This window comes from Anas platyrhynchos, chromosome 5 (genome assembly GCF_047663525.1).
Source record: "Anas platyrhynchos isolate ZD024472 breed Pekin duck chromosome 5, IASCAAS_PekinDuck_T2T, whole genome shotgun sequence".
In the NCBI taxonomy this organism is placed as follows: Eukaryota; Metazoa; Chordata; class Aves; order Anseriformes; family Anatidae; genus Anas; species Anas platyrhynchos.
In genome coordinates this window covers 11,232,555-11,251,758 of record NC_092591.1, presented here as the reverse complement: position 1 = coordinate 11,251,758, position 19,204 = coordinate 11,232,555, and the positions used below count along the sequence as shown (strand labels likewise).

Genomic DNA, 19,204 nt, shown 5'->3' with positions numbered 1-19,204 from the left:
CAATGCAAACTGTAGGCTTTTGCTAATGCTAAAAGGATGCTACCTGCTTCAGTAACACACCACTTTTACCCAAAGTAATTAAAATATCTCTATTTTTTTTCTAGTGTATTCACACGGTAATTTTGAGGATATGTTCTGTATAATCAGTTTTACTGCTATTTTCTTGTAAAATAGGCTATTTTGTTTCCTTTGCAGTTCTTGGCTCTATTCTAGAGTGAAAGGGAAGCTCCGAATGCAACTGAAATTATGCTTCCACAAAAGCATTCAGTGTGGAGAGAAGAGTCAGGTGTAATATGTGAAATTGCTCATACTTTCTAACACTTTCTTAATATCAGGCTGAAAACGTCCCATGAAATTCACAGTCATCTTAAAATAAAAAGGAAAAAACCCCACAGTGTGAGGATTTTCTTGCCTTTGTTCAGATTTTTGGTTAGGTCAGAGAACGCATATTTGCAGTATTCATGCTAATTATTCTCCCTGAAACAAAGCCCTCACAAAGTGATGTTGGAATTTTTTTTTTATTTGGGCCAGCTTTTGTGGTGAGCATTGTGTTTGCCTCTGCAGCACATTTTTTCCATTTGTTTTCATGTGCATTCATAACTTCCTGAAAAAAAATAGCTTTTGAAGGATAACATAGGATGAAGTCTTAGTATTTTCCATGGTACAAGTAGTACGCACAGCTCAGCTGGTGATGTACTCCTGTGGCTCTAAAGGCATTTTTTTTGGTGTTGTGGTATCCCACTTAGATAATTACGTAGGTACTAGCGAACACCACTTTTAAGTAGTCAATAAAGTAAGGTGAAAACTTTGAATTATCTTTGTTTTCACACATTTTGGGATGCTGACAGAAAACTCAAGCAGCAATGTGAAGAGAAGTGTGCATTTAAGGCTCAAGAGTGTAATGTCAGTTGGGTGCAATGGATCCCACGGAAGAGGATATGAGACCAGACCTTGTTCTCATTCATTATATGGCGCTGACCCATATACTTCTGTTCCAACAGAAAATGTTAGGACTGATTTAGATAAGAGAGCACTTTGTGGTCTGAGGTCTGAAATTACACCTGACGTCGCTGTATGTGCATGCAGACAAGCAGACCCTCGGGATAAGGAAGGCACAACGCTGTGAGGCACAACTGCACACATCCACCAAGAGCCTTGAAATGGGGTGAATTCAGTTCCACTGAAGCTGGTGGGAGTTTTATCATCAGCTTCAGTGTATTTTGTTCTGACTGTCTGGTTCTTTGGCTCCAAAACACACATTTTTATCTCTTGAGCAAAAAGAGAGTTCCTGCAGCTGTCAGTAGTAATAAGTCTCTTCAAGTCAGTCACCGGGGAACAACTTCACTCATTTGTACACACAAAGCCGGTGTAATGCAGGATGTCAAAAAGCGACAGTGGCCAGCACCTGCAGGCACACTGAAAAAGTCAATTCTCATCGACTCTGGAGAGGTAGTTCCATATCGACTTCCAAAGAATTTTCCCTGCATGAGAGCGGTGGGGTTTGGAAAATGCTGGAGCGAGGTAAAAGAAAGTGCAATTATAGCTGCTGATCATAGATGAGGAATGTCTGTCGGGATCCCCCTTCCTTCCCTTTCCAACCCAGAGGAGTTGCTTGGACTGGAGTGCAACCAGCACGTGGAACATGAAATGGGTTTAAACCTCAAGTATGTCTTAAAGGCGGCCAGCTGTAACACTTCCTAGCGAGATGATGCTACTTCTGTTCTGAAAGAAGGAAGGTGAACCTCTATTTTTTTTTAATCTATTTTATTTTATTATTGTATTATTTTGAAACAATTGACTGTGGAGGATTTATTAGAAAATGAAGCCCAGACTTTTTTTCTGCATTTTTGAATGGTAACTGAACTAATGTTGCTGGCAGTGACAAAGCTGCTACTGAGACAAAAGACAGCCGAGGTTCCCGAGCTTGCCAGCATAGATCCCCCTGAGCTAAGTCTGGCTTGGTAAAAAGTTTTCCATATGGTCCCATATATCTGTATCTATATCATCTATATCTATATCGAGAGAGAGCTGCTCACATGCATGCATATACATACATGTAAGCAAGAGGGGTTTTTAAATGAAAAACTAAAGTTGAGAAAATAAACCATTCTGTCACCGCCCAAAGGGCTCTGCTCATTTAAAAATGTTTTGTTTCAAAATATTTGTATTATTTAAGGCAGTATTGTCTGTGAGGTCAAGATTCACAAGTACTGTCCCAATAGACTGCATTTGTTAGCCATGTGGAATGGGATGGACAGTGAGGTTAAGTTATCAGAAATATCAACAGCAAGCTGCATTAGCATCGTGTCAGTTATCTGAAAAGTACATTGCGTTTTGTGCTGGGTTCACAGTCTGGTGAAGAGCTGCATCATTATAATTTCCCTGCTGGTATGATGAAGTGAAAACCTGCTCCTCTGACCGTATTTTGCATGTGGGACAGAAAGAGCTCTGGGACTGTTACTTGTCAATAGGGATGAATTTGGGTTTCAGAACAGGGATTTTTTTTTTTTTTTTTCTAGCAGCTGATGTAGGAGGAAAGAGGAAACTAGTTTGCTGGCTTTGTGCACTTGGGCCCATTTACACATACTAATTAAAGTGATGATAGTTTGAAGGTAGTAGTAGGATCATCTGTTAGTCAGACTTTGAGTTAATTAACCAGCCAGCCTGCTCACAGTGTGAGGGGCTCATGTATGATCATGAGTCACCCACTCGGGTAACTGATATTTGTTTATTTTTAGGCAGACGACGAGGCACCCAGACGCCACGGCAATGGGTTCCAGATCAGTACTTTAAATGTATGAAATATATGGGTGATTTGGACCTTGCAGTTGAGAGGAGCGTCTGCTTGCTCACAACCGCTCCTATTGTAGATGATGAGGTCAGGCTCATCACATGAAGACAAATTCCTTATCCTAAGTATAGTTAAGGCTCATTCCTGAAATATATATAAAGCATTATTTTGGGATGGATCTGTGTGTGCTCTTGCAGCACTTGATTGGCCCTGTATTCATGAGTCAAAAAGTTGGTCCTTATCATTGTAAGAGTATAAATATGTATGGCATTACATTAATGGTTCTAAATTTGTGTTATGTCTTTGTCCTTTACTCTTGAAGTGTGGTGCTGCTGAGTCCATGAAAGCAAGAGAGGTTGGCAAAAGGGGGGCTCAGAAGGCTCGGTGGGATTTGGGAATGGGTTTTGGGGTCTTTGGGATTGTTGAAACAAGTTCCCTGACTTTGTGGGTGATCGCCCCATACAATCCCTTTAATGAGTGCATCACGCTCCATTTCACACCGAATTCAGCTTCTGCCCCTTGCTGCTCCAGAACCACACCTCTCATTTCCCCCTTAAATGTATTCACGGCCACTTCAGACCCATTTGTTCTTGTACCAGTGCTGACTCTGCTTCAGCAGCTTTTGTTAGAGGGCATGTTCCAATTTGTTTCATCGGGAGCAGGAGAAAAATTGTTCTTGTCCACATTTTTGTATGGGGAATTTGGAAACTGAAGGGAGGCTTTGTCTAAATGGGAGTCAGCGCCTCCCCCTCAAACTGACTAGAGTAATTTTCTTTGTTTTTCCTTCCTTTCATCATTTTTTGCATCCTCAGTCCTTTCCTCTGTGTCACCTTTCTCCCACTGGTCTCTGGCCTTGTTTCCCTTGGCATCAAGCACATGTATTCTCTGTCACTTCTGCCCCCATTTGTCTCCACCATCGCTTTGATGCCCAGGCCTCCTGGAGACCATCTCCTTCACCCCTCTCAGCTCAGGTCAGGCTCCCTTTCCTCCTGGCCAAGCTCTGCTCCATCCAGGGCCAGGCCCAGCTTTACAGAGGTGCCTGAGGCCTTCTACTGCGGGTAGTCTTCAACCCTCAACAGGGGCAAGATGTCACCCAGAGCATCTCTTCTCCATTTCAATGGAAATATTGAGCTCTCAGCCCTTGAGCCCTTACTTGTTCCTCCTTTCAGGGTCTACCCGGCGCTGTTGTGGTGCCTCTCTCAAGGGAGGCCTCACGCTGCTGCGGGTGGGCAACAAGGAGCATGTGGGAGAGAGGGCTGAGGGACATACCCTGGGATAAGGCAGGGGCTTCCATTGCTTGTTATTTGCTTGTTGTGCCAGGGGAGGCTTAGGTTGGATATTAGGAAGAACTTTTTTACTGAGAGGGTTGTTAGGCATTGGAATGGGCTGCCCAGGGAAGTGGTGGAGTCACCATCCCTGGAGGTCTTTAAAAGACGTTTAGATGTTGAACTTAGTGATATGGTTTAGTGGAGGGCTGGTTAGTGTTAGGTCAGAGGTTGGACTGGGGGATCTTGGAGGGCTCTTCCAACCTAGATGATTCTGTGATTCTGTGATTTTATTTTTTTTGGGGGGAAGAGAGGGGTCGGGGGCAAGTATAAGGTAGGGAGACATAAATGTCACCAATTCCCTTGCAGAAGTGGCTTTGGGCTGTGGAGAATGATGGGAGGAGAGACAGCCGTTGTTAAATACAGTCCTGGTAGCTTGGTCGTATTTCTGGATGTCTTGCGTCCCATATATTTAATTTAGCTGTGACTGTGAAATACACAACACTATTTAAACCATGTAAATAAATCATTTATTTATTCTTACTCTGTGGCCTAGTACATAGAAAGAAAATGTACTGGGAGTAAAGTATCTTTTTGGAAAAGTGACATTTTTGTAAGAATGCATTAAGCAGAAACTTGATTTAATTCAGAATTCCCCTTTTGTGGATTTAGGTCTTAATATTTTAATTTTAATGTTGTGGTGTTTGGGTTTCTTTTCAGTGTATTTTGTGTAAGCCATCATTTAATGGGCATTGACTTTATCTCATCACTACAAAGCTGATTTCTGCGTTTTCTCATATTTGTTTTAGCATTGCAATTACAGAATCAGTCTTTCTGTCAGTTTCCAGACCAAAACCCCCATGTTTTCATTTTCCAGAGATGTAATCTTTTAAGATTTTCTTTGAAATTCTTTTGCTGAATGCATTTCATATTTGGTCACTTCTGCAATGAAATATTTATGAGCTTTCATTATAATAGTTTCCAGTGCAATAGTGCTGCAGCACGAGTCCCATGATTCTGGCAAATGCAGTGAGGTTTTTGCATGGACTCTTTCTATATATTGTGGTTTGGGAGGATCTGGCAAACAATTTTTGACAAATAAGGTGAAATTAAGGATGGACCCCTTGTGCATTGGCTCCAGATTTTAATGAGTTTGGCCTCTGAGACAACTTCTCACAGCAGTTTCATCCCAAGTGGTGCTGGCGGGGAGGGGACAGCATTTAGGAGGTTTAGTACTGGGTGATCAGAAAGGGATTTTCTGCAAGCCATGGAGGCCTGGCAACAGCAGCGTGATGGGGGAAGTTTTTCTGCATGCCTTCTGGCACTTGGCTCAAGCCAATAGCACAGATCTCTCGCTATTGCAAACATTCAATTAAATCACCACTGTATTTAATAAACAATTTAAAAATATCAGTTGCAGCAAAACAAACATGGAGATGACAGAATCAGTTTTGTTTTTAGAGGTGGCGGGGAACAGAATGTCCTTTTCTTGGAAATGCTACGCTTCCAAGAGGAAAGCTGCTCTTTCGCAGCATGCGCGTCTCGGCGTCTCGAGATGTTGTTTCCAAAATCTCAGAGAGCCCTGTACCATTGAAAACTGTGTGCCAATGTTTGTAGGAGCATGTGCTGCCCAGCTCTCCCTGGGATTTTGGTTCCGTCTCTCGTCCAAATAAAAATCAGTCTTGCAAGTCTTGCATACGAGGGCTAACAAGATTTGGTAAGAACCTAGGAAATAAGTAATTATAAAGAAAAAAAAAAAGTGTTTTTCCAACTTCAAAGTTGCTGTCCATTTTGGGAAAAAAAAAAAAAAAAAAAAAAAAAAAAGGCCTGGAAGTTGTCTTTAAATCTGTTATTTTAAACTGACCATTAAGAAGGACGTCGCCATGCCTTCCACCCAGACAGCTGCAGCCAAGGGCTGGATTTGGCTGGCTGATGTGTGAGAAAGGGAGACCGGCCTCCCATTGCTGGTCTCAGGTTGTGCTGAGGTTTGGCTTGTTTGAAAACATACCAACAGCCTCTTATTTAATAAGTGACTGAACCTCAGTTCAATATCCAGAACACCCTGAATACACCGTGTTAGCAAATCATTTCTCCAAAGTAACCTCCCAAAATTAAGCTGGAGACAAATCTTACTTTGTGTTGGTGTCCCAACATACATGAAGTTCTCAAAGAATTGCCTGATTTTTGTTCTATTCAGGTAAATATGCATTTCTTGAAGGCTTCCTCGTGGATTGTCCTGTTGCCCCTGTTTCATGATCACCCATCAGGTGTTGAGGAGCCGCAGCGGTGCTGTCTGTCCTCACTTGTTGGTGTGCTGGTAGAGGTGCTGGTGCAAGGAGAGACGCTTACAGCGGTGATCCTGAGGGGCTCATCACTATGTATCATGGGTGCAGCCGTTCTGGAAAGCTGCCTTAACTTGTGCGGGTGCTGTATTCCCAACGGGTGTTACGGCAGCAGAGATTACTGGATGCCTCGCTGGATTGGTTTTTGCTCCTTTGTCCCTTCTACACCTGGGCCTAGCAGCTCTCTTTGAGGTACAGATTTCCTCTGCTGGAGTCATCCTCCAGGAAAGTTTTACAGTCCTTTTGCCTTGGCTTAGCTACTACATGCCTTGTGGTCTGGGAGAGTCCCGAGGCCTTTAACCCTGTAAGGCAGAGCTGGTCATCCTGAAGGGTCTGGATAACTGGGTGAATGAGATGGTCTCTCACAGGACCCTTCTTCTGTCATCATACTCCTCAAAGAGATCCTCCAAGTGATGGGAATGGGACTAAGGGCTGCCTGAGGGGATGGAGGCAAAGAGACTTAAAGTAGGTATTTCCATGGAAGGGCAAGAAATGGCACTAAAGACTAAAAAAGACTGGGGTCCTCCTGTGAGTGTTTGCAGTTAACTCCCAGTGTCACACATCCTCTGTGGGGCTTGGGGGAAACCTAGAGAAACCAGAACACTGCAGCTGCTGGAGAACTCATGTAACTCTTGGCTCCATACCTTTAAAAATGCATTCAAAAGTATATTAAAATATTAACTTCTATTCCAGTAATGTTTAATTCCAGTGAAGGATTACTGGGTTTGTTCTTCAGCCAGCATGCTCTTTGGCTACCTATGTTCCCCAGCATTAACTCTCCTTCAGCTCCTGAGGCTTCTCTTGAAGCAACGCCCGGGGCTTTCAAAAAGACGACAGCCCCAAAGCAAAATCAAAGACCAAACCAATGCAGAGCATCAAAGTTTATGGGGGGGTGGAGGTAAAAATCTGTTTAGCTTTTTCAGTTTTGCTGGCATAAAATTGAGATGCAGATTCCTGCCAGCAGCATCCTCAGTTTTCAGCAGCCTGGTTAGGGTCTGAACAGGGCTCTCCTGCCAAACCAGAGACGTTTATATCCTCCTCCCTTCCCGGCAAGTAGAGGGAGCAGAGGCAAGAGAAAATGAAAAATCAAATCTCTTCGCTGGGACCTGGGCAAATAGCTGGCTCTCTGGTGTCTCCAAGTTCTTCCTGTTTAATAAAACACAGCAGAGCAGGCTTTCTCAGGAGGCTCTCTTTGCTTCATTCAGTACTTCAAGGCCAACATTTTAACAACTCATTTTTTCTCACATTTGTACTTTTACAATATGTTTCTGCTGGCATGACTCAGGTGGGACTGGCCACGGTAAGAAACAGGAAGAGGAGAATTAACAACAGGGATCCTCAGCCTGTCACATAACAACTGAATAAGAAAATGACACAGAAATGGGTCCCTGTAGGCAGCAGGTGCTTCCTCGGGTGCTGCTACCCTCTTTGCAGAGGAAGCACACAAACAGCGAGCAGCAGATCTGCACTGGGTAAGTGGGAAACAATCCTGAAAATCCCTCCTGAGCTAAAACCTAGCCAAAAGACCACCTTGGCTTTCAAACTGCAAATTTGCTGGACACCCGATGTTTCCATGTGTGTGGAGGTGCTCCAGCCTTACTTATAGCTGTAAATGTGATGCTAAGATCATGCCTGTGCTCTTCCCTCAGGGACACCTGTGTGGTGTGTGCTCTGGAAGTGACAACAGGATCCAAATCACCTGCATGAGGATCCAACCCACCTGCCACGTCCTGGCAGCTGTGCTCTCCTTCATTCCAGGTGAGGGGATGTGAATTTGGCAGAGCCTGTGAGCATTCCCAGGGGACAACCTCGCTCTGCAGTGCCTCTCCTGTGCTCCCTTGTTTGGGGCCAAGGCTCTGATCTGGTTTATGAGGGGCTCTGAGGCTCCTCAGACCATTTCCAGGGACTGTGCTTCCTGCTCTGGGTGGCCTTGCTTGAGCAGGGGATGGATCTGGTGGCCTCCAAAGGGCCTTGCCAGCCTCCAGCACTCAGTGATGGGGCAGGTTTCTCTCTTGTGTCACAGGGTTCACAGCTGAGGGGTTCGCTAAGTCTGAGTGTGGCAAAGTGAAAGGTCATTAATACAGGATAAAATGGTGGGAGAGTGGGCTTTCTGCCCATCTGGGGTCTGCAGCAGGCACAAGGTGAGGAGGACAGACTGGTGAGGAGGTTGTTGCTTTTGGGGCTGCCCGGCCCAGGCTCCTCTCAAATCCCAGCAACCACTGAGTTATTGATGGGTTTCTTCCACCTGCTTCTGGAAAAATGATTTAGGCAGGGAAATTGAGGTAAAGGAATCAGCTGAAATCTTAATTTCCACCAGGGTGGACTTGTACGTGTTATTTTCTTTTTCCTTCTGCTTATTTCTTCCTCTCTCCTCTGTCTCCTTGTGCCCCCGTTTCAAAGTCTGGATCAGCCAGAGCCATGACTGTATTTTTGTTACAGTGCTGTGAGGGTGCTCAGACAGGCTGAGCTGTGCCCTGAACGGCTGAAAACTGGAACAAATCATCTCAAAGGAAATGATAAGACTGCGTGCTGTGCCCTTTCTTTCACAATGAGATGGAGAGGAAGAGTCGGCACCAAAACAGATGCTGTGTTTTCTGTCTCCGCAGCTCTTCCACCTCTCTCTCTCTCTCTCCATTTGTGTGCTCTTGTCTTTTTTCCTCTGGAGGAACAAAAGAAAACAATGTCTGCTCTGGCCCATTTAAAATAACCTTTTCCCTTTTCGCCAAAGCGGACAGTTGTTGTCACCTCCAGTACCTTGTAACAGCCAGCCAAAGAGTGGCTTTCCCCGATATTAGGTCATTCTGTAAGCAGGAAAAATAATGAAGCCTGTTTCTCTGCAGATCTATGTTCCTATCACGTAAAGGGCAGTATTGACTTTTAAGTGAATTATACTCAGGTCTTCTGTTATCTCTGCATAAAGCATAAATGATACTGTGCTCTTCCATGTTCTTCGGCCGTCCTGCCTCCCCGGCCTCTCCAGTGCTTTTCTGCTGCCTTCAGCTGGCTGGCTTTCTTCCTCCTCTCCATCGTCCCTGCACTTCACAGCTTCCCTGCTTTTCTGCTGCTCCAGGCTTCTCTTGAGATTGTCTTGTCGTTTCCTCCTCCTCTTTAACCCATCCCTTCCCCTACCACGAGCGTTCTTCTCTTTGGGGGCCTCGCGAGCTGTGCTTGTGGCCGTAGGGACCGGGAGGGTTGTGCTCAAGCAGCAGCAGCAGCAGCCCCCTGTGCAAGGGGAGCCCCAGGGGAAGGGGGAGACTCCTCGCCCCACGGCCCCATAGCAGGTGCTCTCTCAAGGTCTCGCGCCTCCCCGTTAGCCACAGCAGACTCCAGAACGGGCTGTGCTCCAGAGATGGGACCCAGCAACTCCTCCACCGCTGGCCATTTACCAGCCGACCATACTCCACTGGGGAACCTCTTTTTTTCTGCTGGCTGCCATTGCACTACAGGGACTACAGCTCGTTCATGCGGCTCCTGACAGCTCAGGACTCACCTCGGCTCTTTGCACAGGGGTGGGACAGCAGACGTGACACCGGTACCAGGGACCACACAGCACAGCTGCTGAAGGCAGATGAATTGGGCTACAGCTGCTCCCCGCTGGCTTTCACTCAGTCCTTTCTGCACTCCCTCGTTGCCTGCTAGCTCCTATCATGCATTTTTAATTGATTAATTCTTCATCCTTATACTAAGGTCGCACGTTCGTGGCAGTCATTGTCAGCACCCCGTGTTCATCTAATGTAAGCTATATTTAGACATTTCCAGGATGACATGTCCCCTAACGCCCAACCTCCTTTTCTGGCTCATGGAAGTCAGACTTCAGACCTTTAGAGCAGGGTTTGGGCAGTCCTTGCCTGGACCACTCAGAAGTTTATCATTCACAGTGGCAAGGCTGCAGCCACACAGCTACACGAGAAGTTTCCTTTGCTTTTCCCTGTGTTCTTGGCATTGCATTAACCTGCACTCATCCCTTTACCACCCTCCTTGGGTGTGCTGTCTGCACACAGCCAGGAGGGCTCCAGTGCTCGGCCTTTACCATGGTGGCACTGGGCGGCTGTTGTGTGTAGCACCCTGTGCATGCCCACCAAAGCACTCTGCTGCCCCAAGCACTCCACTTCCCCTTTCTTCTCCCTGACAACATTCTGCACACACATTATTTTAAAGATAAGTGATATTCTAAAAACTGGGTGATGGGAGAAAAAGCACCGGAGGTCAACTTGGGAAGGTTCAAACCACACTCTCTGCTTCCTGGCCACTGGCTTTTATAAATCCTGTAAGAATTTAATTATCTCGGAAGAGCTCTACTTTCTCTATTCAATTCTCTTGAGATTGGCTGATGGGGGAAAGAAGATGGGGGAGAGGCATGCATTGCCCGGTCGATCTCATAAGCCTCATTTCTATAGGAAATTGGGATAAAAGGTAATTGGAAATGGAATAAGAAATGTTAAAAATAACAGCCTAACTTGATCCTTTGCGTCTCAGATGCTTTTAATATTTTCTCTCTCTTTCGATACATTAAGGCAAACACGCAAGCCTGAGATGTTGTCTGAAGCCTTGGACTTCATTTAACAAGTTGGAGTTGAGTTAGCACCTTCGAGCCTCTGGGGCTGTGTCTTGCATCAGAAAGAACACAGCTCGTTATCATTCCTGAACTCTGCTCCTCTCAGCCGCTGCGCTAGGTGATGCGAGGTGACACGTGGAGGAAAACAGGATCTCTTCCAGAATATGTGAAAAGGTGGGTTTGACACAGGATTAAATCAATAAGGGGAAGATGGATGAGCAGTTATTACCTGTATTTATAGGGGAGTCTGTAGTAAGAGAAGGGAAAGTTTACCTTAGGACATTTGTTCGCCTCCCTTTTGTTGTACTGCTGCTTGTCAGTCAGCTCTTTGGCTGCCACAGTTGGAAGTGTGTGCTTCAAGGTGAACCACTGCTTATTTTGGTTTGCCTTAAAATGTTGCCTGGCAAACTGAGGTAGTTCAGGAGATGATTGATGAGCAATGAGACAAGCACGCAGCAGGGACAGGCTGGACAGCTGAGATGACTTCAGCCCCGGTCCAGAGCTGATCCTTTCATTTAAAGGGCAGGGTTGGGTTGAAGGGAAAAAGGATGCTAAGGAAGAAAAGATGAATGAGGGAGAGAGAGAGACGGTTTCAACGGCTGCGAGACAGGCTGTGATATGGTAGTCACCATAGTGATAACGAGGGAGGGAGGCAGGAGACAGGACAAAAACAAAGTCAGTCGATAGTAAAAACATTCCAGGTTCAAAAGGCAGTCTGCTGGCTTGGTGCATGTCTGCAGATCGTGAGGACTGGGCAGGCACCAGCTGGCTTCCCCACACCTTCCTGCTGCTATTGGATTTTGGTTGCTGAAGGCAAATTTAAAATTATTCTTTGGGCCATCATGTAACACAGACAACAATATTTTAGCTAAAGGATATTCCCTTTAGGAACAACTGGCTCTTGCCTACGCCTGACTAACTTTGCGGTAAGATTGATATGAGAAAAAATCCCTATCCTAACAGTTATTGGAAAAGCATATTTTTTACATTTTTGTAAACGACTCCTGTCTTTTACCAATGCCTTCAAATTGTTAGTGCATTTATTCCCTGTGAAGGGAGGATTGTCCTACAGCTGGGCTCATAAGGACACAGAGATACACACCAGCCACAGAGCCTGCGGGTTGGTGTTAGCTCCCTTGGTCCCCCAGCACATGCAGACGGTAAGGGAGTGTCAGGAATGTCATCAGGAGGGTCAAACACCAGTATGCTGAAGTGCTGCTTACCTAAGACAGTCCTAAGGAGGCCCTGGAAAGAGGAGACATCCTTAGATACACACTATCACTTCAGAAGAGGCCGCAGCCATTTAGGACATGATCGTCTTTTCAACTGTTTGCCGTGTCTCTCCCCAAGATTACCACTGTCACCTCAGTGTGGTTCATCCACTCCAGAGCAAAGCCAGACCAGGTGGGTTTTGCACTAAAGAAGATGAGCTATATCATGAGCATCTCTGCCAGCTCTGCTAGGGGAAAGCAGTGGTCTTCAGACCAGAAGAAGTAGTGGAAGGGCAAAGTGCTAGTTCCTTAGCTGCCACAGAGACCATCTGACCAAAGCTTTAGATCTGCCCCTTCCCATAGACATCTCAGTGCATGCCACCAGGCAGTGCCTTTCTCTGTCTGAAATTCAAACTGGAGCCAGATGGCTGAAACTTGGCTCTGTTGCATTAGTCTTTCTGTTGTTGTTTCTGCTGTTTCTGTGTCAGCTGCTGGAGATGAGACAAGAGACAGGGGTTAGAGCACTTGACAAAGAGATCCATTCACCTACTGCCCATCAGCGGAGCATCCAGGCGTAGCTGCAGCTATGCTGGAAGAGAGGACCCCGCAAACCTTTTGAAGCTTTTCTCTGCTGCATGAAATAATTAGAGATTCTGGAGGGAAATGAAAAGGATGGAGGAGAAAGTGTGAGGAAAAATTCTGTTCCAGAGATTTAGGCACCTACCTCTGAGTCCCAGCATCCCAGTCTACACTAATAATTTATGTAGTCAGTCTTGTTTTGTCTTTGTCCCCTCCAAACTTTAATCCAGACTGCAGCATTTCTGTGAACTGTGGGTAAAGAGACACATAAGCTTAGAAAAAAAAACAGTCTTACACAAGTTATTACTGGAATACACCAAGGACATAAACATTTGACACTGATGTATTAAGTGTGTTATTGCTATCACTGAAGGCTTCATGATATGCCATATTTTCTCTGACCCTTTTACTTGCAAGTTGTGTCTTTTCCTAAAGCTTCATGGTAAAATCATTTTTTCTTTTTTTTTTCTTTCTTTTTTTTTTTTTTTCTTTTTTTTTTTTTCTCTTGGTTGAGAAATTAGATGAGTTTTAGATTTCCAAACCTGTTATCCTTGATCTTCTTCAGTGGGGAAAGGCCTCCAACCATGCCACAAGAAAAGTAGTGATTTTTGCCTGATTCTTTAAGGGTGCAAAATGGACCAAGCCCCTGGATTTACCAAATCATTCCACTGTATATCTTCACTTCCAATAAATATCCTGACCAGACTACTCCTCCCATTTCATTTGGGTTGTAAAAATAAGTCTAGGAGCCTCCAGGAGTGATGGTGTCAAGCCTAACAAACCCTCTTCCTTTGATTTCTTAAGCAGATGGGAGCACAGGTTAACATTCTTAATTCTTGGATCCAGCCTTTCAGGTTTTCTCCTATAACTCTTTAAAGTTGTGTACGTTCTGTGAACTGTATTGTGCAATGGGCTACAGAAATTGTGAACTTGAATTTCAGACAACCATATTAACCCTTACTTCTGAAAGTATTTTTGTGGCATTTCAGTACTTGTGTTAGGTGGTACCAAGCCATAGCTCAGATTATACCATGGCACTCTTCAACAACCTCCTTATTTATTTATTTATTTATTTATTTATTTATTTAGCGAAGATTTCACAATGTTACCCTGGTATGGGGCATAGGCCTAGAGGTGAGAGGGAGAAAAAGGAAAGGGAAATTAGCAACAGGGAGGAGAAACAGGAGTTAACCTCGTTGAAAGGCAGATGTCCTTGGTGAAAAGTCATTGAGAACCGTACTTGGATGGAAAATCCAGAGATGGAGGTTACAAGCAGGTCATCAGAGAAACTGGGATGAGGATGAGATCCCTGAGCAATGGAGAGTGAAGTGAAAACAGTGGGAAAAGTGAATACTGCAAGAAGCCAGGGTTGTAAAGAAAAGAATCGGGCAGAGATGCAGAAAGGTCTGTATTAGGTGAATGCCCATTAAGCTGTGTGACACCTCCCCATCAGAGCACAGACAGGCAGGCTGGCTGCTGAGCCTCCCTGTTCCGTTGTCAATGAATAGCTGTGAAGCTGTGAGGGCAGGATGGGTGCTCTCAGACTACAGGGCATTGTAGTACTGTGAGCAGATATTCCATTAGGTCAAGCAGCAGAAGTGCGTGGAGAGGATCTGAAGAGTCACCTCTTCCTGAGCATGCGGATATGAATGATTCCAGATGCCACATCAAAAAAAAAAAAAAAGTATTAAAACTCCTTCCCCACTCCCCAAAATAGAAATCTATACGTGCAAGCGACAACGAGGTTGAAGTTCAGGTGATTCAGAAATTCAGATGACTCAGAAAAATGACAGAATAAAGACTGCATTATGAGGCAGCTCTTAACGGGATACTATTTTTTTCCAAAGGACTCAAATTTCTTTGGTACAAGAGAGAGGCAGAGGATCCCTTAGTCATTTTGTTTTATCTGCAGCATTTAATGAGTTGTCCCCTACACATTTTATTGCATGTTATACAGACTTGTTTTAAAGACCATCTATTTCCTCCTAGGTAAGGATGCCATATATTTTTTTTTTTCCCCTGGCACATCCTTCTTTTCTGCCCTTTGAATCACATCCAGGTGATTTTTAGTAAGTAACCAGGATTTTAAAGGGCAGTTTGAGGGATGAGTGCTCTTGGAGTTGGAGGGTGTGAGAGTTAACATCTAAGACTTTTACTCCCCTCACTTTATATTGGCGATACAGTAGCTCAAGCCCTAAAATTTTCTCCAGTGCTCATCACTGCTGGTTTTGAGGGCTTCACAAACATTAAGTTCATCCTCATATCAGCCTGGCAAGGGTTTCATTTTGCTCTGTTATTTTGGGGAAATTATGAGGGGCTTTAGAAATAAATTTCATTATCCGTCTTTTAACTTTGATTATAGAGTACATCTGTCCCTGCAAAGACCTTGCCAAGAGCAATGGGTAACACCCTCTGATTATAGATCAGAAAACTACAAGGTTGACTCCTGGATTGTTTTTTTTTTTTTTTTTTTTTTCTTTTCAGGCCATGTGCTTTTCTTTCGCATTCAAGGTATTTCAAGCAGAACATGGTAAACTCTCTTTGCAATCTTGGACTCCTTACCAGCTGGGTATGCAAATACCCCATTCTCACCTACTTTCTGCTGGACATGGTTTGCGTAGCTCCAAGTACTCCTTAAGATTAAGATGAAACAGAGATCTGGAAGTCAAGAATCTCTCCTGCTGCAGATTTCATACCTACCCCCATCAGAGCGATCTGTTACTCAGAGAGGTAGATGGTCCTGTGGGAAGTATACGATCACATCATTAAAGGCTTCAGAATTAATAATCAGAAGCAGGACAGAAGGGATATCAGTCAAACAGAAGTTGCACACTCAGGCTTAATGTTAGTTCTTCCTCAATTCCCCAGTCACACTATTCTTACTAGATTTTGATATAAATGCTGCAACTAGAAATGGAATGACAAATACACCCAGCAGAACTGATATCAATTCACTGCAAAATATATTAGTTGTGGCCAATAAAGTCAGATTATTTTACTGGATTTACTCTGGATTTACCCTAGTGTAACCCAGAACAGAATGTGGTCCTGTGGGTGTAGGAGAAGTTACACTGTAAAGAAATAAATCTCAACTATTTCAAGTTTTATTAGCTTCTTTTTCTGTCGGGCCTTTCAATTTTTATATTTTTCATATACTGGGGGTTGGCTGGGATGAAAGCTATACTTTTCCATTAGTCTTCATTGTGTTATAGTGTTTTTGTAAAGAGTAGATGATGTTTTAAAAAAGCCAAGAATAGACAATATATGTAATTGTTTATAGTGAATTTACTCTTGGCTCAGTTTCGCCTTTAGCGTGACAAAGAATTTTATCCAAGAGCATAGTCAATCTATATAGTATTGCCAAATCAAATAATTTAAAAATCATGAGTCACATCTTAAAATAATAATAACAAAAAATGACATGGGCTTCTAATTATAAAGTTTAGAAGAGAATATATGTTCAACTCATTTTGCTTTGCCTTCTGTTTTCTGAGCCTTTGCAGTGTGCTCAGGTTATATTTTTAAGCCTCCCCTCTGCAGCCATGAGAGCAAGAAAATTACTGCCTTTTTGTTTAAGTGAAAGAAAAATGAGAGCTTCTTGTGTAATCACATCACTCCAGAAGCTGGTACTTTGAGGAAAAAGCCTCAAATATCACAAAACTTATGATAAAAATTGGGAGAATTGGCAATTTGTAGCTCCTCAAAGGTGTCTGAGTTTTAGATATGCCCTTCTTACAAATAAAGCATTTCCTGAAGTATATAAAAGACGCAAGGCTATACTTCTGCAGCAATACCATTACCTGGAGGAAATAACTTTTCCAGGAAAAGACACAGATTGCCACCTTCTCTCCACAACCACTGAAATGGAAGGCCCAGCTAGAGAAAAAAAAAAATTTGATCTCAGCTGAGTCGGCAATATGTTACCACAGTATGGGTTGGGAGCAGCTCCAGGAAAGTCAGTGAAAATGCCACAGCTTTCCACTTTGCATTTCAGATCAGAAAGTTTCCCAATACCTTGTGGAAATTGGAGGTGGCAGGGATACTATTTTTTGGTTTTATGACTGTGTATTATCTCTAAAAGAACAGGAGAGGCTAGGGCCTCCCATCTGCTCTGGCTTACTGTGGTTTAATTCTGCAGAGGCTGCACGAAGACCAACAGCATAGGTAAGACCAAGGCCAAAGAAGAATTTAGCTTTCTGCAACTTTCAGTTCCGCACAAAAATGACATTAGATTTCGTACATTTTTATCTCACATCTGTCTGCATGAGGGGAACGCTTCATTGCTAAGCAGCGAACTAAAGTTAGGCAGCTAGTTCGGGATGTGGAAGCACCCTTCTCAATGCCCCAGGGGAAGTACCCTAGAGGAGACCCTCCAGAAATTGAACCCAGGAGAACAGTGCAGGCTCAGATGTGGGCTCTTATCTCTTCAGGATATAATCTAGGAAGAATGAAAAGAGTGAAGAACCTGCGGACCGTTGTGGGGTGACCTAGTGAATGGTGAAATCCCTCTGTCCCATTCCCCTGTGGATCCTAAGTAAGCTGACCAGACGACTTCTCCATACATCTCCCGCTGCTCCAAGGGTTCTTTACAGAGTTGTAGCCTCAGCATCTCTCCTGAGTTTCAAAGGAGCTCTTTTTTATTGTCACAATGGAAGATACTCTAAGTATTACCTCTCTTTGTCCACTTTTCTGCAGGGTGGATGCCTGTGATTGATATGCCATCCCATAGCTATGGGAGATGACCAACAGCAGTAGGTCACTCATTTCTTGTAGAAAAAGATGGGTTTCTTTACAATTTCATGACAATTTTGTCAGGCACATTTCTTTCCAGTCATCTGAAGGTTCCAAAGGAATTTTTCTAATACTCCTAGTTCATACCTTTGCAGGATCTGAGCTAATATTTCACCATTTCCACAACAGGCCTTTCAATATCGGGCACAACAGGAGGGGCTTCTCCAGTGGATGTGGCTCTTGTGTGCATTGGTGCCAACAGAACTCGTTTGTTATCCCTCCAGTTTCCAAACAGGAGCCTTACAGCTGAGCAGTTGAGGCTGCTTGGTAACCTCATGTCCAACAGCTCTGTCTGGCTTCTTCCTGCTGTTCAGGCCTTGGTGTGGGTCTGCACCAGAGGCCTGAATAATCCTGCATGACAAAGCAACTCGGGCTAGAGGAGGGGTTCCCTGTACCCCCAACACCACAACTCACTGCAGCTACCTGGCACTGGCCTTCCTCAGGCCATGAGGCCTCCTCCTTCCCTGTCCCCGTGCTGGTACGAGCTGTCCCACAGCTCTCCAGCTCTCAGGCTCACCAGAAGCCTTATCCTGATAGCCAGCTCACATTTTTCCTCCTCAGCTTTTCTCCCCAGTCTATCTGCTCTTGAGTCATTGCTTCTTTATGCTAATCACTGGAGCTGGATTCTTTCTAGCTCTGTTTAATTACTGTCTAGCTTATATATAACCCCCTCATACTGTAATCATAGAGATAGTAAAGATTATGCAAATGTTGATTAGGGTGTAATGTGGCTTGCAGAGCATTCATCATAGCTGGTGAGAGGTAAGAAGAAGAGAAGCTTGATTCTTAGGGGCTAGGCTGAATTTGTCTTGAGAGCATTTAGATTTATTTTATTTTTTTTTTACTTGAAAACTGAACATATTTGATACAGAGAATCAGAGAATACTGAAGCTCAACATGGAAAGTATTTGAATATCATCTTGCATCCCTGAAGATACATTTTAAGTAGATGGTCTTGGATCTCACCTGTGCAGTGTGTTGTGGTTGCTAAGACAGTCAGTTGTTTGCATCACAAGACAGCCGCTCTCATCTTGATACCACTCGGAGGCTTGTTGTCATTTTCTTCAAATTCAGAGAGCAGGGACCTCCCAAAACCCTGTGATAAAAAATACAGGTGAAAGTGAAATCATCCTAAATATCAGTCAGCAAGTAGGCTGATCTTTTTTCCTCTCCTAATTCTGAAGACTCGGGGGGATAAGCAGAATCCCAGCTAAGAGGTATCTTCTGACAAACAGCTGGGTAGTTTTTTTCCCCTAGAGTTACCACATTTCCCACATATTATCACGAGGCAGAATGAATGGTAGCTGCGAAACTGTAAATCTGAATTGCTATTTATTACACAAGGTGAGAAAACTGCCAGGAATAGTGGGGGAAAAAAATGTTGAGTAACAAGAGGCAGACCATCAGGAAACTACAAGCTGTATGCTAAAAGCCAGAGAGGCAGAAGGACGTGATATTGGTGCGAATATAGGCCTTGGATCCAACACTTGTGGATCCACTAGATTGCTGGATATATATTAGACAAAAGCTGGCAGGGAATTGTTAATGGCATGAAGCAAGTCCCAAAACTGTATCTGTAAGACCTGGATCCGGGACAGAGCATCCTTCAATAGGACGATAGTATCTGTCATACACATAGGGTAAGATTCATGCAATTTAACGTAGAGAAT

General features: G+C 44.1%; 1 long non-coding RNA gene across 1 annotated transcript; it reads left to right on the top strand.

Annotated features, from left to right (window-relative positions):
* The first annotated feature begins 7,687 nt into the window (after positions 1-7,687).
* Positions 7,688-16,256, top strand: LOC110352928 (uncharacterized). The gene is made up of 4 exons (XR_003497837.3): positions 7,688-7,870; positions 8,048-8,156; positions 10,913-11,127; positions 15,228-16,256. It is a non-coding gene; the product is annotated as an uncharacterized lncRNA (long non-coding RNA).
* The last annotated feature ends 2,948 nt before the right edge of the window (positions 16,257-19,204 follow it).